The sequence below is a fragment of the Sitodiplosis mosellana genome, unplaced genomic scaffold (assembly GCF_009176505.1).
Source record: "Sitodiplosis mosellana isolate CC-2019 unplaced genomic scaffold, AAFC_SMos_1.0 Smas_scaffold_6167, whole genome shotgun sequence".
Taxonomy (NCBI): Eukaryota; Metazoa; Arthropoda; class Insecta; order Diptera; family Cecidomyiidae; genus Sitodiplosis; species Sitodiplosis mosellana.
In genome coordinates, this window is record NW_022601408.1 from 2,022,973 (window position 1) to 2,044,969 (window position 21,997).

Here is a 21,997-nt window from a genome sequence, read left to right on the forward strand (position 1 = left end):
CAGCGAGTATGTAATGAAGAGAATGACGATAAATAGTAGAAATAATCCGAAAAAGACTGGCGACATCAGAAGTCATGGTGAAAGCCATTCACGTTTTCACTACGGAAAACCTTCGGAAAATTTATTGCATAAATAAAAGACTTGTGTAAAAAATGGGAGTGCAAATGAATGGAACGATGACTTGAAAAAAAAAATCGGAAAAAGGAAGAAGAAGAGGAAAGCAGAAAAAGAATGCATCGTATAAGCGGCATTTGAAAAAAAGCATTGGCGTACAGCAAAACAATCACGACGTTCGGCTCTATAAGTCACTCTCACTCTGCCATTGTAAGGAGGAATCGAATCGTAAGACCAAATATAAAGTGATACGAAGTGACAAGCAATATTGCACGCCGTGAAATACGGTCGCTTGAGACCACTAATGAATATGATGCTACACAGAAAAAGAACGACGACGTCAACAGCGACCGCATTGCTAACGTCAATATTACGATCAAAAAAGCACTTCAAAATGAAAAACTTTAAAATATGTTCAGCTGTTTCGTCATTGTCGATTCCATACTTTTTCTGTTGCTTCATGATGTTCTCCTTGATTCGTGTATGTGTGTGTGTGTGTGTGTTTGTGTTATTTTGTTCTGCCGAATAACGTTGGTTGGATGGCGTGCCATGCAGTCCACGTCGCATGCGGTCGTTCCAGCATTACATGCCACAAATTATACCTATGTGTCAAAGTTTACGACCATTCGAATGGCTTTCAGTCGAAACGTGCCGAAACGAATTAAATTTTGAATTTTTAATACGACTGCTCTCCTTTCGAACACATCGCATTTTATTTCCACTAAAATAATTTCTCTGTGAAAAATTAAGCATAACTGCTTCAGCACGTTTTCTTCTGGGCTGCAAACACACACACACACACACACACACACAATGGGCACTGGGCAGTCACCGATTCATGCACCACACATGCAAGTCAGGAATGTATGCAATTATTTGTGCTGTAAACATCGAAATCAAATGTTCACTTCAATTTGGAAAATCATTCAAAATGAGTGATATTCTGCGTTCTTAACGTTCTTTTCTTTCCTTTTTAAAAAACTCAATCTTATTTCAATTTCAATCAGTGCTTTTTGCTTTTTCCATACCTACGCAATGTGTATTTTTGTGGAATTCGAAGCGTTGCGCCGTCCTACGCTTTAAGTAGTTAGTAAACCAAAAAACGTACCGTTAATTTCCGTTTGTGTTGTTTTGGTCTTAACCATGGGGTGATTTAATATAGTATCTTCATTTCCCCTGTTACTTTGGCCTTTTCGCACGTGTGTGCCATTAAAAAATGAGTGCCCGAAATGAGAAAAAAAAAAAAATAGAGAGAAGCAGTAGGGAGAAAAGAGAGAGCGAAAGAATGACCAAACATAACGTCTTTCGGATGAATTTAGCACTGATGCTTCACCATATTTAACAATGTAATACATTTTAATTGCGTGAATAATTCATCTTATATTCTTATGATCATGGTGCCATCAAATCTTTTATGGGTTTGGCCATTTTTGCAAAAACCTACTGGAGATTTTCATTTAAAACTCGGACCGGTGTGGATCATGCGGCGATTATGAGTGTATACAGTCACACACACAAAGTGTTACTCCCTGGCTTTTACCCCTAAGCATAACATATTTCATTAAAGCAAAAAAGAGAGCATTTTGTTGAAACGCTAAAAAGACACACACACACACATACTCTCTCTCTCTCTCTCTCTCTCTCTCTCTCTTCACGTAATTTTCAACTTAAGAAAATTATGGCTTTTGTTTGAGCAGTATAATACTCGCCTACATTTTCGCAATAAAGCCAAAAGCTCCGAAACAAAGTCACACAAATAAGCAAATAAAACTCAAACAAGATTTCATTTAAACTGGTGTTTTTTCTCACTCTCTCTCTCTCTTACGTCTGTATGCAACTTCATCGTGGGAGCTGTTAATTTCCGATTTGACAAATGACTTTTCCGTGTTTTCACATTAATTTTTGTACCAAAATTTAACATTATATTTTGCACACAGACGAAGATCACAATTATACTACGTAATAAAAAAAAAGATGAAATCCATAGCGTAAAATGATTAATTCCAAAAGTGGTGCTAGTTCAACATGTCTCCCCAAAGTATTCGTGTTTGTGAGCAGTTTTAGTATACAAATATGTGTGTGTGTGTGTGTGTGTGTTTGTGTCATAAAGTTGTAAAATTCCAACAAACACTCAGCAAACATGATGAGACAACATCGCATATAAATTGGATATTTTGCTAATTGTATTTCAAAGTTAGCTTGGCGAAAAATTTATAGCATTTTGAAATAGTTGATTTTCCATGATTTCGTTTTTTCACCGTCACAAATGTGGAAATCAAGTACATTTCCGCATCACAGAGAATGAACCTCATAGCAAAAATGAAGTGAACGACGAAGCGAGTAACAAAGTGTGTTATGAAGAATATAATAAGAAGAGAAAATGTTGTTCGATGAAACAGCAGAGAAAAAGGGATAGAGGCAAAGAAAATACTGAAAAAAAGAAATTTCTGTTGCATTGCATCCGTTGCTTATCTCAATATATTTTTTTGTGTGTTCATTCGCACATTTCTTTCACCATTCGCTAGTTCAATGGTTGTTGCTGCTGTTCCCTTGCTTTTATGCTTTTTTGTTGTTCACTTGAATTGATCAACACTGGGAACAAGGAATTCGAATTCAAGATATACACAAGAAATCACTATGCGTCATTTTCTTTTATCTTTCTGCGCCAATGCGTTAATTTCTATATATATATACATATAAAATACCTATATCAATGAGAAGGATGCAGGGATGCTTGAAGATGTTGGAAATTTCTATCATTTGATATATTCTTCCTTCTTCCATGCCGTCTTCGTCATCGTTTCCTTTATATGTGTATGTGTTTGTTGTCGTTTGCGTGCGGAAATATTTCCGTTGAATGCAACATCAGTGGAATATTCATTCCAGTTTGATTTCTTGGTATTTTCACTTGTTGCCGATACAATCGTACCCAACAGCACAATTCTGATGAGAGAAAAAAATGACAAAATAAAATGATTCAGTTTTCATTGTACCTTTCCACTTCACATAGTTCGACGATTGTTATTCTCGTTTCCGCCAATAAATTATAAAATGATGGATCTTTTTTTTTGTTATTCATCTTCTTCTTTTAGTTTTCCCAAACACATACCAACCGGATTGAAGTATTGTAATTGGGACAATTATGATTTCCGCTTGAGATTGATTTTTTTTTTTTCCTTTGAAAATTGAACTTTTGCTCAAAATGCAAACAGTGATTCAAGCCGAATACATGAAGCGGATACATTTGATATCTTCAAACTTTTTTTAAAGTCTTTTGAACAAGGCGAAGCGAAGAGGTGCACAAAAGTTTAGCTTACATAAGTAATCTATATATATATTATTATTTGACGATCCATTTTTTCAGGTCACATCAATATAGTGCTGTCGATTGGAGCTGTTCATTAATTTCAATTTAATTATCAATTCTACGTCATTCGTATCGCTCGACGGTTATAATTTTGTTTACAATCTTCAACACATTGAACTTTTCGATTGAGTTCATTGCATTCGATCTGAGTTACGCGTTGAAGATGGTTATTTATTTATTCAGCTATGCAACTTGTGTCTGCTGAGAATTCTGCCATTTCAATGAGCAGAAATAATGCACACACATACACTAACAAACAAAGATTTTCTTGGGCTACATCATTTCCATTTGGCCAATGAATTGCGTTTGAAATATTTTATGGCATTTATGTTATTTTACGTTATTTTATTGTTTACATAATTTATGAACGGAACAAAATGTGGCTTTTGCCATATTCAATCTTCGTAGTGTCTATTAGTATTGGAGAGCCATGGTAATAACAATAATGATAATAATAATTCAGAAAATCCAAATGAAAAATATAACATCTCCAGCTTTCGAATAGATGTGAAAAAGTTGAATCTCTTTGATGTGATTATGAAATGGTCTGAGATTGAGTGACTTTCGATTAATTAGCGCATGGCTTAACTGGATAGCACACGTGTTGTACTAAGTAAATCACATTTTCCGTTTGATGCCCAAAATATGAAATATTTAGAATGTGAAATGGTTACCCTTAATTTCAATCGATTGCCAAATGGACACTCGGCATCGAATGGAATGGTGGATTGTGAAGTGGTGCGTTTGATGGCGACAGCAAGATCGAGTGAAGCGGAGAAAAAGAGAGAGATGTGCATTTTGGGTGAAGCACAAACGAACATACAAACGGAATAAAATATCTATTACGAGCTAAATTGATTGATGTGCTCTAAGATACACATACCTAAAAGGGAAAAGTGACTTTATTCTTCTCATTTCGTATTCAAATCGGCATGTATTTCTCTTTCGGCCCCATTGCTACTTCCGTGTCAGTCGCTCGTTCCATTTTGCGGTATTTTCCAATGTCCGTGATCAAACGAAACGAGAGTCAATTCTTGGATGGAATTCATCTCTCATTGCAAGCCATTGTGTACATGTGTTTATGGGTGTGCGCGCACGCTCATCCACTGGCTTGGTTGTGAATCAATCCTTCTTATTCCATCCATTCTTCAGATTCCAATTTCGTATACAATTTCATTTTGTGCATGGATTTTGGTTTTTGCTCACCGATTTTCCCATGTAAATTGCGTAAATATTTCAAATAGATTCCCTCAAACATTGTGAAACCGACATTTTATTACTTATTGAAATATATTCAATAGCCGTTCTCTTGTAAAATGCTCGGCCAAACACTTGAGAGATAGATTTATGGAACGGATGGTGGCATAAAATTCAATCGTTTCACAAACAATGTAATGAGCGCCAAGGTAGAGGCAAGAAAAAATCGAATAAAATAAAATAAAATATTATACCACAAATGCCGCACCAACGCGTGCACAAAATGCCATTCAATTACATCGGAAATATGATTATTAACAAGAAAACCGGCGTCTATTGGTTTAAGCAGCTTCAATTTGTATTGACACGGGTTCACAAGCAGAATAAGAAATGTGCCATCCACATTATTTATACAAAGATAATGTTTGGTCCTCTGCTACGCACACCCGCTTCGTACTACGCAATCCTTTTTTGACGAATTGCCTTGGCCATCATTCGTATTTAGTTTCGTTGGTTCACTCGTCTCGAGAGGTATCGACAGACAAAAATGGAAAAAGAAAACCGAAACCGACAAACAAATGGAGAATATATGCAAAAGAGACGCTGTAGAGTACACATGCACACCATTCGACATTCCCAGCAGCAATAAAACTGGGGAGAAAAAAAGAGAGAAATGATTTAAACACCATGGACATATTATTAAGGAAATTTATTGTTGCACAGAACCCAACAATCCATTACGGTGGATACATGGAATGCAGCGCGCACATTCATATCATTTTAAAGTTTATCTGTTTGCTCTTTTCGTTAACCGCACAATATTTTCGGTAGAAAATGATGAAATATGATATGTTTGGACCCACGAAATATGTTATTAAAGTCAGTTTTATATGTATAAATCACATCGTAGCAACGGACATAAACAACTATTGTCGCATTCACATTGCCTGTTGTGTTGCTGCTGTTACTGCCACTTTTCACTCGGTTTCCGTTCGTAGCAATCGAGCCGAGCAACATTGTGCTCTACGCACACCGACTGTATCTTCCAATCTTATATTGTAGTCGTCCTTTTTCGATTCGAAAGCAGAGTGCTCTGTTCTACGCCATGGCTGTGTAGTTGTACGAATTCCATTAAATGCAGAGCATTTTTTTAGTATCACTTCACCCCTTAGGACTGCCATAATATTTCTTTATATCCCCTGTATATACGTAAATCTAGTTTAGTTGCTACTGTCTCTATTAAAATGAAGATATTTTATACCGTTATACGAGCGTTAGTTGATGCCAACATTTCCTGCGACCAATTGACAAAGTAGATACAATACATACACAAACTATAACATTGATAACAACAGCCAGCAGTAGCGATTTCGACTATATTATTCCGATAATGCGCCGTATTTCTATCACTGAGAAATTTTTTTCGAACGTTTTACATCAGTGATGGATTCGTATCTGACGCATTGAATATTGAAGTCAAACGGAATGCGGGAATGGTAACTAGATATCAATGCCTTAAAGATTCAACTTTAAATAAATCACCATTTCAAACACTTTGACTAGTTGCTACTGATTAATAAGTTAGTACGAAACTTTTATTGAGCAACCATATGATCGCTTCCTATCGGTCAAGTTTATGAATAATTTCAGTTTGGGAAATTTAATGACAAAAATGATTGGGTTTGCCATGTGTTCTTATGTTGATTTTATTTTTATAGGAACAAAAATTTGTTCATACATCAATTTTTCTGAATTATTAGTGAATACTCAAATGATAAAAAGACCAATGTAATATTTTATTGCTTCAAAACATTCAGAAACAGATTTTCATCACAGTTATCATTTACCTGAAATATCTGCATGTGTACAAAATGTTCGATGCGATTATAATAAATTATAGTTTCATTTTTTTTTCTGGATGATATGAATAAGCTGTTTAATATTTTGTGAAAATGTGAAACACATCGATGTTTGATTGTATTAAATAGGATACAAAGCTATTGATTAATATTTAGCAGAAGTGTCGTTTTCAACATAAATCAAATGTTGCATTAAGATATATCAAAGGCAAATCACTCAAAAGTAATATTACAACGCTGCTGAAAAAGTAATACGACTTTTTAGTGAGATATATCGTAATAATCGATGAAATATTTCAATTTTATTAGTAGAACAATAAATGATAACAGTGAGGTGTCTCGCGCTTGAAATATTCATCATTAAAATTATGACAATGAACGATTGGAATGTCAGAATGTGAACTATAGCAACACTATATATATAATCTTGATGATAAAACATGACTGAAAATCATTTTTATTTATAAATAAAAAATGACAGTGAAAACTTATTTTATTTCATTTTTAATATATGTAATATCAATCAGTTCAATAGTTAGCAATGTATTATGTTTAATAGATTCGACGAATCCCACCACTGATGGCGTATTGGCAGCTCATTTTTGACGTTTCTGCACCATGGCCGAACTCTGAATTGACTAACATTTGTATGTCTCATTTCCATGGCACACACGATTGAATTCCTTCATACGCTCCATTATTGTATCACCGCAAAAACAAATCATTACCGAAACGATAAAGAGAGTCGCTTGTTATCAGGTCTTCTAACTGGTAATATTTGGTTTTCTGAGCTAGTTTTTGACCACGGTGCTCATGGCAACCAAATGTTTTCAGATAATTCGACAAATAAGAAGTATGCTCTTTGGCATTTCTCCGGATTCTCTCTCTCTCTCTCTCTCTCTCTCTCTCTCTCTCTCTCTCTCTCTGTCTCTCTGTCTCTCTGTCTCTCTGTCTCTCTGTCTCTGTGTGTGCACCAAGTGGAAAAGTTCCAACGGTTATGGGGCAATTTATTAGAGAGAAATAAACAAATGTACAAAATTCCATGGCAAGACATTGTTGTCACATCAAAAGTTCACCAACGCGTGTACCCATTTACATCACTTAATTGGGATACTATTTCGCATTTTGATACATTGTGACCGAATGCAATGTACGAATTTACGATAGATTGTTGTTTACAGCCAAGCAACATAGAGATCTTGTAAAATGTGCTTCAACGTTTTACTGTTTTGTGAGTTTGTTCCGGTTGCATATTGTGTGTCAGCGGCATACTTTTCGAGGGAGTGAAATTAAGCACATTTTATGATTCTGTGAGAAATGGCAAAATTCTTGAATATTTTACTACCAACTAATATTTAATTGCAAAAGTTTTTCTTTCAGTTAACAATCATTTCGTCAGCTCATTGACACGTGTTATCTAATTTAGACAATTATCGATAGTTTACTATCTCTTTGGTTTATTTTTACATAGTGTCAAATTTTCATTGGCATCAAATCTTTAGTTAAGTCAAAATGCTACGGCGAAAATGATAGCGGTGGCCAGTGAGTAATTCAATAGAAAATTTAACGTTCAATTAAAATATTGCCCACGCATATCACGATCAATTGGCAGTAAAATAAATAATATTTGTAAAATTTTGAATCTATTTGAAATCCAACGCATCCTTACGATTTTATTTTTCAATCTTTTTTCTCGCGCTCTCACCTAGTCTTTCCCTCGCGTTCGCAAAATTCCAGTCAATCGATTGTAGGGGCTATTCGGATCACTTTTTGGAAATCACCCATATCGTCTTGAAAATGACCGCGAATTGCCACATTTTATATATCGTTGGAAAGCTATTTTCCAAATCAGTCCTGGTGATGAGATATGGGCCTATGTTTGGACTTCCTGACATGGAAGCTATTCGGTACATGTGCATTTTAAGTATAGAAACACTCTCTGAATCAGTATTTTGAGGAGTTAGAGTCCTTTTTCTGGTATTTCAACAGTTTAGTTGGAGCCTATTTACTTAAGTTTTCAAAATTAGGGAATTTGAAAATGTAAACAGAAGCGGCGAAATGTTGTTAATGCTCACAAGTGCCAATTATGTTGAAATAAAACGTGATGAACTAAATAAAATAGGAAATAATAAATAGGTCACGAAAAAATTATACAAGTTTCAACAGAATCCGAATAGGACGAAAAATACAGAAAATTCATGAAATATTTGAGAAATAAGCCTCAAAATTAACCAATATCACGATTACATGATCAATATTACATTAAAAATACATGAAATGCGTAATAAAATAATGAAACTCTAATATACAGCAGTAAATTGTGTAAAAAGTTCTGATCCGAATAGCCCCCACAATTTTGATCCGAATAGCCCCATGGCACCATTTTCGAAATTTTGATCCCAAAAAATATCACGCACCAAATATTTATCCAAACTGTTACTGTTCATAGATAATACTCGACATTAGCTTCCAGAATATAATACCTTTCAATTCGTTGCTTCACCAGAACAATAAGAAAGTCGAAATCCCGTGATGATGAAAATATTTTGGCGAAAGGATTCAAAACACACTTTTACCGTTTTACGGCATACCCCTCACACATTGCATATTCATTTTAGCTGCCAAATATGTGTCAAATAACAATACATTTGATGTGGGTTCCATATGCCACGGTGCTGGTACCGTTTTGGAGATAATTCAAGTGATCCGAATAGCCCCTCTTCCCCCTACACATGAAAATTTCAAATTGAGACGCGACGAATAATCAATCGATTTATTCCCGACTGCCACACAAATGATGGCATTGGCAAATTGTAAAATTGATTGTGTCTTGCTTCATTTTTGGAAACATTCAGCACTCATGGCCAACACTTCACTGTGAAGCCCCACTGATTAATGAACGCATTTGATGAATCAAATCAAATCGCATCGAATTGGAATCGAATCAAGTGTCGAAACAGAGCGAATGGAATTGAAAGAGATGTGCTGCACTCACCGAAAAAAGAGATAGAGAGAGTTGCGTATGCAGAAAAAAAAAACAAAAACAAACAAACGAAGAATCCGAATGAATGTGATAAAAGTGATTGGGTGGCGTTGAATAAGTGACCGGTTAAAACAAATAACTACATCAGATGTGCTCATGAATAATGATTGTTTCGTTTTGGCGAGATTGTTTCGCTTTCAGTGGATTCGAAGCGAACGAAGTGGAATCAATATCGTCGTCAGGTATTACATTCGGGTATCGACACATTCTAAACATTATATACATTGCGCACCATATAATTAAATTTCTACACGGACCCAGGCGTATCTGGCACACAATCATTTATTTATTGATCACACTTCACTGATTGATATTTATCTCAGAGACATATATTTACGTTTCTAATTGGATTGACGTGCCCAGACATTTCTTTAATTTAAATCTCGCAGGGCACACACTGTGAAAATTCGACATCCAGCGAAACAAACTATAATATCATTGATCACTTGTAATAAATGAACGGCGCAGCACTTGTTTGATAGCATATACGTTATAGCGTGTTTCGAAAAAAAAATGCATAACAGCAATCGGAACATTCAATTCACACGAGAATATTCAATGTAAATTTCGCTGATGGTGCATTCCCTCGATTAATTGAACGAAGAAGGGAAAAAATGCTCGATCACACGAACGAAATTGTACGCCCAAAAAAAAGTGATTCTTATCGAATGCGAACACAGAATCTATTATATGTGCTTTTTATTGTCGCCGCTAAACTTGACATATAAAAATTAAATTTAGATAAAGCGCGCTCTCATCAGCCAGCCTCCATAACAGAGTAAGAAAAAAACAGTATCGAAAAGTATAGCGTTTCGTTTTATAGTCAAATGCTTCGGATTTATGGGTATGGCATTAGTTGATCGGCCGGTGGAAAGATATGAAAAAAAACCGACTGGCTGGACAAAAAAAGATCTAAATTTCATAAAGTGAGGATATAATTCGCAGACAGCAAATATTTGACATTTGAAAATGACAAATAGAATCCAACTGTGTTTCGGGCATTCTGTTTATTTTGCATCTGACAGAAACAAAACAAACACAAATCTATTTTTTTGTTTTTTTGTTTTTTTTTTTTTTTATTTCAAAATAAAACGCAGAGAACCGAACAGAGGATAGCACAAAAATCGCATACATACATTTTTTTCGCATATCATCATGAGCATGTAGGAATTTATAAATTTATTGGCCGTTTTATGCATCGAAATTGAAATGCTTATTTTTTTACTCTCTCTATTTTCTCCTCTGTGTGTGTTTGAATACGATTCCACTATCCAAAATTATTCGATTTTTTTTCCGCTTTGTTTCTGTGGAATCACACATGACGATGTGTGTGTGTGTGTGTCTGTGTGCCAAAATGGCGAAGGACAATAAAATGCGAGAAGAGATTATGAACATTGAAAGCTATTCCACTCGTAAAAATGTGACGGAATGAGTGAGAAAGAGAGAGAAATGGAGCGAAACAGATGCATGACAGTGTGTGTTTTTGTGGAATTTTGCGGCCGTTGGCATGTTCACAAGATGAGAACAACGTTCGAAATAATTATCAGTATTAAAGTCCATCTATGACTACCAATCTGCTGTAGGAATTTCGCATGAACGTGTTTGCTTTTTCATTTATCGCACAGTCGAAACCCACGACCGACAAAGCGAACAAAAAAGACGAATCAAATGGAGCAAGGGAGCTGGAAGAGTGGCAGAGAGAGAGAGAGAGAGAGAGAGAGAGAGAGAGAGAGAGAGAGAGAGATGCGAGATAGACAGAGGGTGAGAGTTGGTATTGTGGATGCGAGTGAGCGAGACACAGAGCAGAAACGCACACAAAAACCCGAGCCCTCACGTCCAATAAATATTATGAATAAACATGACATAATATAGATATAACTTCTAAAATATACCATCCGGGGGAGGAGGTAGAGAGATGAAGGCATATAATGCAGATGAAGAGTCGGTACGTGTGTGTTTACGCGCTTTCGCATTTTTATGCGAGGACACACATTCACAAATGAATCCATTTAACCATGAAGAGCAGCAGCGGCAGCAGCAGCAGCAGCAACAGCAGCCGCACATATACACACAGCTCGTTTTGTTTTCCAAGCATTTATTTTTCGTTATGGTTTTTCCATTTTGTGCGTTGCATGGATAAACTACTTACATACTGACAGATTTATGGTGAAGGTATTAAAATTGAATGTGACCATCGAATCTAGCACAATTCTCTACATCTCTTGCTCGCATAGTCTTTAATTTTTTTCTATTCGTTTATAGTTCGCATCTCTTTTTTTCCCTTCATCCCGCCCCGGTTTTATATTTATTATTTGGTTTTTTTTTTTTAAATATGTACGCAGCAAATGCAAACACATAGGAATGGAGAGTGAGAGATCCACACAGTTTAGAATTGATATTTTTACATGGACGACACATTGACTTGCATCGTACTCGGCGAGTGCAGAGAACCACGCGGGTAAGTTCAATGTATTTAACGAGCGATGAACGTAGATTTGTTTAATGTCGGTTTGAAGCGGTGAATGCGTCCAAAGAGCAATGCAGCTAACTGACATTTATATTTGCTTTAAAAGCTCACATACAAACACATAAATATACGACGGGATCTCGTTGCCTTCGCTCTCCCCCCTCTCTTTCTCTATCTCTCTTTTATAAATTACGAAGCACATATGAAATAAACATAAATTTTATGATTATTGCCAAATAGACAGTAGAAAATTCATTATTTATTTTATGTGCACTTTCTTTATTGAGATATAGATTATGTAGCGCGCGGCGCATTGCTCACACAAAACCGTTGCGTTCGGATAATACGCTTGAAATGATAGCGATTTCAATTTCGGTTTTTCCAAATAAAATGTCACACTCACCAATGGCATTCCATCCGATGAATGATATCGAATGATGCATTTGATTGGACACTTGAGCATAAAGCCACTGCGTCCTCACCTTCAAGTATGGTTGTTGTTTTTTTTTTTTGTTCCAGCTAATTGATACTCTCGGCATCACATTGATGATTGACACACATTTATTTTTTCCAAATGGTGTCTAAATAAAACTTAAGTCGAATTTCATGGCTAATTCAAGTGCGAACATAGGTTAGAATGATATGACTTTTTATAGGTATTCCCGGGTAAAATAATCGAAAACCACAGATTCATCGAATCATTGTTAATTAAATAAGCAAAATACGATTTCGGTGGATTTGATGCTGGGATTGAATGTTTTGCAACGTCACCAGCCGGTGATGTTGATGGTGGTTAACATGTTTTTTGGCAAAATGAAACTAAATTTGCCATATCGGCAAATATTCCACTGATTATTGCTGCGATTGGTATGAGAGACGAGCAGGAGTGTGGGAGGGTAAGATATTTAATCAGTGAATCGAAGCGCCACGAGTGCTTCTGACATTAAGTCACACCACAGTTTCATCTACTCAATTATTTTTTCGCAAAATTTCTACATGTAAAATCCAAACATGTGTTTTAAGATTGCTGAGCATCTCAGCATTTCGTAAGGCACGGATATATCCGAGCATATCGACGACGCATACTGTATAATACAGTGGCGTGTGTTGCTACGTGCAGCCGCAATGACTCGACCGGAATGTGTATGTTGTTTCTGCGTGCAGCCACATCAACTGAACACACTTCGTTCGAGTCGTTGCGGCTGCACGTAGCAACACACGCCACTGTATTATACAGTATTCGTCGTCGATATGCTCGGATATATCCGTGCCTTACGAAATGCTGAGATGCTCAGCAATCTTGAAACACATGTTTGGTAAAATCTCCATTCGAATTGAGCTTGTAATCGAAACAAACGGTATCTGCACGCCTATCATTCACTACTTTCTTTTCTTCATTTTTGCTTAATCATCAGTTGGAGTTTTACCTTCAATTATGTTCCGATAGTTTAACTATTCTGATACAAAAATATGCTGGTTCTTTTTTCTTCGTTTGTGTGTTTCGTTATGTGTATGTGTACTTTTTGTGCATGAGTTTCATCGAACCATCGTATTTGCTGTGCAATGATGTAATCCGTCACGTGACCTGATCAATCTAGATTGGATATCGAATGGCGGCCCATCATACTGTCTGCATGAGCATAGCATCACAGCTCCAATCCTTCACAAATATGCGTCGAGGGAGATGAAGAGTAAAACCATCGCTCTATTCCCTTCTCTCCTTATTCACTCTCTCTCTCTCTCTCTCTCTCTCTCTCTCTCTCTCTCTCTCTCTCTCTTTCTCTCTTTCGAAAAGGGAACATCTAATGAACCAATATCACAATTTTCGCACCGCACGCGCTCATGTTGTTTGCCAATGTATTACACAATACAGTATTCAGTCAGTGCGGCAGGCAGCAGAAATGGTTTTGCGCTGAAAATCAAATCGAAGATTCGCAACAACAGAAGCAGAAGCAGAGGCAGAAAAAAGAAACTGTACACGAAGCATTCATTGTGTGCCATTATATTTATAATAAACGTGTCGTGAATATGATATTCAGTGGAAACACGCAGCCATCGAGACACGACTAACGTAATATTCGAGTAAATTGCGATATCTCTCTCTGGGTCGTTCTGTGTTCAGTGTATGCGTTTATTTTTGTTTTCAAATCATTTTTGCAATTTCATCATACGTTTTCAATGCAAATTGACACATTGACGTCTCTCTCTCTCTCTCTCTCTCTATTGCTATTTTCTTTATAGAAAATCACACAATCAATATTATTTTACTCGGTGTGTGCTGATGAAAATGTTCATAAAAATTCCTTGAAAGATTTTAAAATGTATCGACTTAGTGTGTTAGTGTTTCATTATCATTATCATCGATACATTGTATCATTCGCATCGATTGTATCCCAATTAAGTGGCTCTTACGGCCCTAACTAAAAATACATTAAAAGCCACGTGCAGAAAATCATGTTGGAATTAATCGATGAATAATAATTGATTATTATGATTGGAATTGGGCCATATACATACACACGTTCAACACGTCACACCATTTAATTCGAAGCATGGTCATTGGTCAATGTGTTGCGATATTATATCATGCACTCAGATCCTCGATACCCGAAATTCGTGATATCGATCTGTGCGATGATATATTGGACACACATACATATGATGATGCTGCTGTTGCTCGCTGCTCTGGGCTCTTGGCTCGTGGCTAGGCTCTTTTCTCTCTCTCTCTCTCTCTCTTTCTCTCTCTCTCTCTCTCTCTCTCTCTCTCTATTTCTCACGATCTGCAATTTTTCCTTCCGTTGTATTTCATCTCCGTTTGGTCAGTTGTTGCGCTCCTTTCCATCATAAATATGGTCTCTGAATGGGTGATTTTATCAAATACCATTGCTTCTTGGTCCATAGGCTACAAACCGCACGTATCCAAAGAATAACGAACTTTTAGCACTTTCCATTGCCGTTTATTATCGTACGTTTTGACCGCAAATGTTTTGCTATCGCAGATACTAATCTTTGTTGTTGTTGTTGTTGTTGTCAGACTCCATACAATCTAATAGCATTTTATTTGGATGTTCAATTTCCTCATTTGATTTCACTTTGGCCAGATAAACCGATTCGTTGTAATTCGATGCTTCTTTTCTCACCACATTCATTCGTGCCATCGCTGCTTAAGGGAATTGAGCACATAATAAAAAATAATAAAGCAAACTTATTTAAATCAATTCGTCTGTATGTATTCGTTCACTGTTTGCCCCAACACTTTTTTGTTGCACTAGAATAGAAAATGGCACGTGTTTTTTTGCTCAATTTTTTCGTCTCCTTCAATTTATTCATTCCATGTCTACAAAAAGCAATGCATAAGTAATTGTGATTATGGAACCGCAAGACAAATCTTGTGAAACTTTATTTTCATTCGTTTTGTTTATGTTTGTCATTGTGGACGAAGCTACGAAATTTTTCATTCTTGACTTTTCTCCTCGTTTCCACTTTTTATTCTCCGGCCAGAGCTGATTAACTGAACCAACAGTCAACATGAATTAAATCCAAGCGCAAATGAAAAAAATATTGAAAAATGCCTTAAAGTTATTTAAATAGTTTTATGTGTCGGGCTGGCTGGCTGGTTGTGTGTATGTGACTGAGTGAATGAGTAGTTTTTTTTTCAACAGTTCTGAATAAAAAATGTTTCATTTGGACGCGAAATAATACGACAGCCTTAGATAAACGCCCACACATTCGCACAGACAAAATGGCGAAACTTTTAATTGAATGACATTTTCACATTCGCTTGCATTATGAATTATAACTGCTTCTTTTTCTTATTCGACGTATACGTCACAACAAAAGCAAGAATAGAATTAAAATGTAAGAATTAATTTCGGTGTATTTCATCCCTCTTCGTTATTTTCTCTCTTTTTTTTGGCTTTTGTTTTTCATCTCATTCTTTTCGGCTGTTTTTTCTCTATTATTTTTCATCAACTTTGGCCGTTGCATCGTATAGTTTATCACATGAAGACAACAAATTTATGCACTCAAATGTTTGGGGAGAGTCGGGATAACGCTAAACTTGATAATTGGAATGTTTTAAGTGTGCGCGCGTATAGCACGTAAGAAAAGTCAACACATCATCCAGAGTTATTAAAAAAAAACTGCATGAGCTACTTTTCTTGTTGTTTGTTGGCTAGGGGAATGTTCAATTTGCTCGTTGGATACTCAGAGTGAAGAGAGAGAGATAGAAGAAAAAAGGAGCAACGAAAGAGAAGATAAATGATTGTGAAGATATTCATTTGAAAAATGCTGTCAAACAAAGCGCATTACAGCGGATTAAAAATTAGACTTTTTTGCTTGACATAGCACATAGTTGGTTTACACAGGGGCCAGAAATGAGCTGTCGTCATATTTGCCACCCCACGAATGCTGACCATTTGTTTAATATACAACAGACTCCGCACTCCATTTTTAATTTAGTAATAAATTATTCATGCGGAAATATGAGTTCAATACTTGGTGACGTTTCTTCTTCAACTTTTATGTTGGCAAAATGTGAGAAAAAAAAAGAAATTTATATAAAGCGCTATTTGCTAGGATTTGGCGTGTGTTGAAAAAAAGTTTTTTTTTCTATCCCATCAGCATTCGGTGTTATTGTGTGCACAATTTCCGTTCTCCTCTCAATAAACCTGAGCACATTTCATGGCCAAATAGAAATGCTCCCAAAATTTTTAATATATTAGACGAAAAGACCAGATACAATACACTGAAAGCATTGAGGGCACACAGAAAGGAAATGTCAATGAATGAGTGTATGTGTGTATTTGTGTGCTGGCAACCGAGACGATACGATCATGAATATAAAACTGCTATTTAAATCTTGCATTCAAATAGAATTACAATTTCAATCGGATCGAAATTGTGTTCACTCTCTTTCTATCTCTCTCTCTCTCTCTCTCTCTCTCTCTCTTTCTCTCTCTCTCTTTCTCTCTCTCTCTCTCTTTCTCTCTCTCTCTTTCTCTCTCTCTCTCTCGCTCTGTGTCAAAACCCTTCGGAACGTGTGCCGTTCAGAGAACGTCCTTCCAGACCAATTTGTACGAATGTTACCTTTCCGTTCCATAGCAATGGTTATCTAACGAACATTTAACGCTATAACTTCTTCTTCTCCTCAAAACTGAAATGATGCAATAGCATTCGTTTAAAATGAGCAAACGTGACAAGTTTTATTTATTTGCCATTTGTCTGCGTACAAATATCAAGAGAGAGGCAAAGAGAGAGAGAGAGAGAGAGAGAGAGAGAGAGAGATCCACACAGATTTACATCGATTGTACGTTTCGGATGCAATTGAGTGGAAATATCTGTACTGAAACAAACCGCAAACAATTGACTGAGGTTGAAACCTTTTTCCATCTCCCTCTCTACTTTCTCACTTTTTTCCGCAAACGAGGGAAAGAGATTATTTTGTATAGAGAGAGAGAGAGAGAAAGACGAAGCTTTATTTGCAAAGATCTGCCATTCCATCAGATAGACGCACACACACGGGAGTTAAGTGTAATGGTCAATTATGAATTGAATCATTTTCTAATTTAGCAATAACTTTGTCGATTTCTCAATCAATATGACAATAATGCCAATGAAATTTTCAAGAAAAACCATTTAGACGATAGAATTTCGATTTTTGTACTGAGTCTCCTCTCTCTCGTGCAATTTTTATATTTCGTCCATTCAGTTGAGCCATTTTTTGCAGCATTTACAAGTATGCAGCGTATTGAATGCACTTTCGCAATTATAAAACTGCAAATACCAAAAATTGTACATTCAGGTTTGCCTGTTCAATTTTGATGGTTTATTTACCCCCCCCCCCCTCCCATTGTTGTGTTTATGTATGTTATGAATGCCAGCAATATTTACCCTAGATATCCTTAACCGCACAAGTATAGCGCAATTTGCATATAGATAGGCAGAACTAAAGATAATTTATTCAAAACTTCATGTGTATGTGCATGTTTATGTGCATAGTATCTTTTGTTTTGTCGCATATTCGTTGATCGCGCTCGTCCACATTCAATGGCATTTTCAGATTTTCGCTGCTAATTTTCATTGCACAAAATGAATCGGAGCGAAAATATTCGTTCATGTTGAGGCAAATAAAGGTTGACTAGATTTTGTGTATGTAATATGTGCAATGTGAATTACGGTTTCGGTCTATTCATGCGGTCGGTATGCTTTATTTTATTAAGCCACACCGAGTCCAAAGAGATAGATCTTTGATTATAAATTCGAAAATGAACACCAAAATACTGACACTTGCATTACTTCCGTCTATTCAGGTGCAATAGTTTTGCGACTAAACACCATTATATGACCACCACAAGTATGTGCAGTAACGGCGTTCTTGTTTTAGGGTCAAGCTATTTTGAATGAGATTTGAGAAAAACACGCCATTTCGATGTGTAAATACACTAATTCATATTGTTGTTTTCACAACTTGAATTACATTTTTTAACATTTTTGTCCTAGCAATCAACTTATATTGAGCTTACTCCAAATGCTACCTCTGAATAGCTCAAGTGTATGCATGTGCATCCGAAAATTTACATTTTGGCACTACTAAACAGCGTCTTAGGATGATGTGACCATTTTTTTTTTTCCCGCACGATCATATTCTGGCCCCATAAGTATATAACTTGCACGCTGAATGCTACTCACAGCAAAATAATTAATGGTCAAATGATAAATAAACCCCAAAATAATTAGTATCCATATCAGTTAATATCTTGAACGTGATTTTCACAAATGATATTGATAAATCGTGATGGTATTTTGCCCAGCGTAGTAGCTCAAACCAAATGATGGAAAATGTACCGTGCCAAAACAAGTGAATGTTTATATCGGTATGCACATATGGAGCGAAACATCTTTAAAATCTTAACCACACTTAATGGATTCGTTCACTTCAATGAAAGCATAACACTACTCTAATTCGCTCTCGGTCTCGCTCTTTCGCTTGGTTCGTGCCGAATTTACATGCCAGTGTTTGTTATGCGGTTCCGTATACGGTAAGACAAGTAAAACGGCAAATATATGCGAATATTTGCATCATTTCAGTGCCGTAAAACACTCTCAATTCACCCTGAAAACCTGAACAGTTACATACGAACATCGATCTATTACCCATTGTGTGTTCCATTGGACTTGGCATAGATAGAATATGCTAGACAGTTTCGAGGCTTCGGGTGAATACAGAGTCTGTGTATACAACTATTGATGTTGTTTTTTGCTTTGGCTTTGGATTTGGCTTTGGCTTTGGCTTGGACTCAGTTTGCTCCCATCATCTTCGTTTAGCTTTCTCATTCTATCTCACTCTTTCGTCCGATTCGTTCGTTCGTCCGCTCTCCATTCACCAAATATATTTGATCTAATTGCTTATCGTTTACACTTTATAGATGTAACGTATATCTGCTCCCTGGCCGTATATTTATTTACAAACAAGAGCAGCGCCATTCAAGCAATCACTATGTTCTAGGCAATTTAGATACACGTATTTATTCATGTTATTGGTATCTTATTGCACAACCATTTTCATACACAATATCAAATGCAATGCATTAGAGCATTTACTTGAGCATCGCTCCGACGACTTTGGTCTATTTTATTTGACTGGCTTATAAATTCAAAGGCAATTGATTACAAGTCAGCTAATATGCACTATTCCGAAATACAGAACAAGAGAGAAAGATGAAAATCCGAGATTTTCAAACGTGAGCATAATTTCTAATTACAGCTATTTCAAAATTTGCGTGTAAGACTTTGTACGACAAGGGAACAAAGGTCATCCGTTGGATTTTCTTTTTTGTAAAAACGTTTTCCGTATGAAGTGATCAATTTATATCTCTTTCTCCTTTCGGCTTGATTGTGCCTCTATATCACAAAAATCAATTCACATTACCATCTAGCTTCATCACTATTGTGTCAACAATGCCCGTCATCTTTCGTCAAACGTTTTTCGGGATTGAGTTCGGATGAGAAACATCAGTAACGAAACATTGTGTGTATGTGTAAGTATAAACACCGATGCAGTAGGATATTACTCATGTAAACAGAATATTTGCTCCGCAGTGAATTAAAGCCATGGCCAAAAGTAAAAGTTATTGCCTTGTAAGAGTTTTGTCTCGTCGTTGCACTAAGCATATTGCACATATTTGTCGGTATTCTATGGGATGCACGTTAAACGTGCAATGTATGTAAATGGAAACGTGTGTTCAATCCACTGAAAATGGTGTAGTTGAATGCTTCAAGCTTGTTTGTTTTATACACATACGCCAAACCATGGAGAGAGAGAGATAGAGAGAGAGAGAGAAAGAGGGAGATCAAGTAAGTGCCTTGATACAGGAGAGATTAAAAATCAAAGCAGCAAGCGAGAAAAGTGAGTTTTAAGCAAGATGCATCGATAGAATGTGTAAAAATGCAACATTTAATTTACGAAATCGTGTGGATAACATATGCACAAACACTCCGCGTATGCCCATGCCAAAATGAGCATTGTAGCAAAAAGCAATTGTACGTACGGTATGTGAAACACCGTCGAATTCCACGAAATGTGCTGTCGGTTTGGTTGTTGTGTTCATTTGTTGAAAAGTTGTCTTGCATACAAAAGCCAAACGGATGCACACGTGATGGATTATCAAATTGTTTATTTTATGGTTGGGCGATATGAATTTCGTTTTGGTACTAAATTTCAGGGTGTGTGTATGCATCTTTGGTGAAGTTAAGCGGCATCAAATCAACCAGTAGCTGTCAACCAATTCCATATATGTCTGTTAGCTGAGCTCCCAACTTTCTATTTATCTCTCTCCATCTCTCTCCCTTCCAGCACCGGTCTCACTCATTTACCGGCATCAATTTTGAATCCCAAGTCCAACGAAGTGAACATAAAGTGGTAAATTATATTTTCATCATAATTACTGTTGCATCAACTCGATACGATACGATACGATACAACACGACTATGTGTACCGCATGATGTACGGTAGTATGCACAACATACAAAATCACTGAAATCTGCTTTTTGGCATGGTTTTAATTCAAAATAGTTTTCAACACCCGTTCGCACACACACACACACACACACATACATACACAGAGTGAACGAGAGTATAACGCTTGTCAAATGGAGGATGCCACTGATTAAAACGCCAATTTGTCACGCCATAACAATTCGCTTTAACTCAATGGATAACGTTAATTAAACAAGATTCCAATTCGATTTGCATTTGATACAAGTCAAAATTAAATCAAAGTAAATAATTTTCCAGTGCACACTTGAAACATGCATCGAGGCAAAAAGGATTTCACCTAATACATTTTCATCAGCCACACTCCCGCATACGGAATCAGCATTCCGATCGGTTCAAACCATAAATTAATTCGGATATCGAAAATTGTATCCCTTGTATCCGGGATGTACAAATGTGCGATCATTATGCTCAGGCCTACAGTAAAATTGATATCAATCACTTTGAATATGTTCGTTTCAGTTTATAGTTCATTATTAATCGACCCTTGTCATAAAACTGACAACGTCTCTCATTTTTTTTTTCTTCTATGAACACCAATGTTCATTGGGCCCAAGCACAAAGGATATCGGGATATTTTATTAATTTAATCAAGTCAAGGTTTTTGTTTTTCGATGTGGTTTAAGACAGCATTATTGTCCGTATATTTTCCGGCTAATTCCAAACTCACATAATTAATGAAGAGTTGATGAAAATTTCATATTGATATTCAACCGCGCCAAAAATCATTTCGTCTCACAGAATAGACAAACGGAAAATAAAAAGCGACCAACTGCTGAAATGAATGCGAGCACCGGTGTTAAGTTTTTAATTTAATTAATTGTGTCCCGTTTGGTATTTTTCAGAAAATTTTAATCTAAAATTAATCTCGTCGATATTTTTTCCTCTTGCATT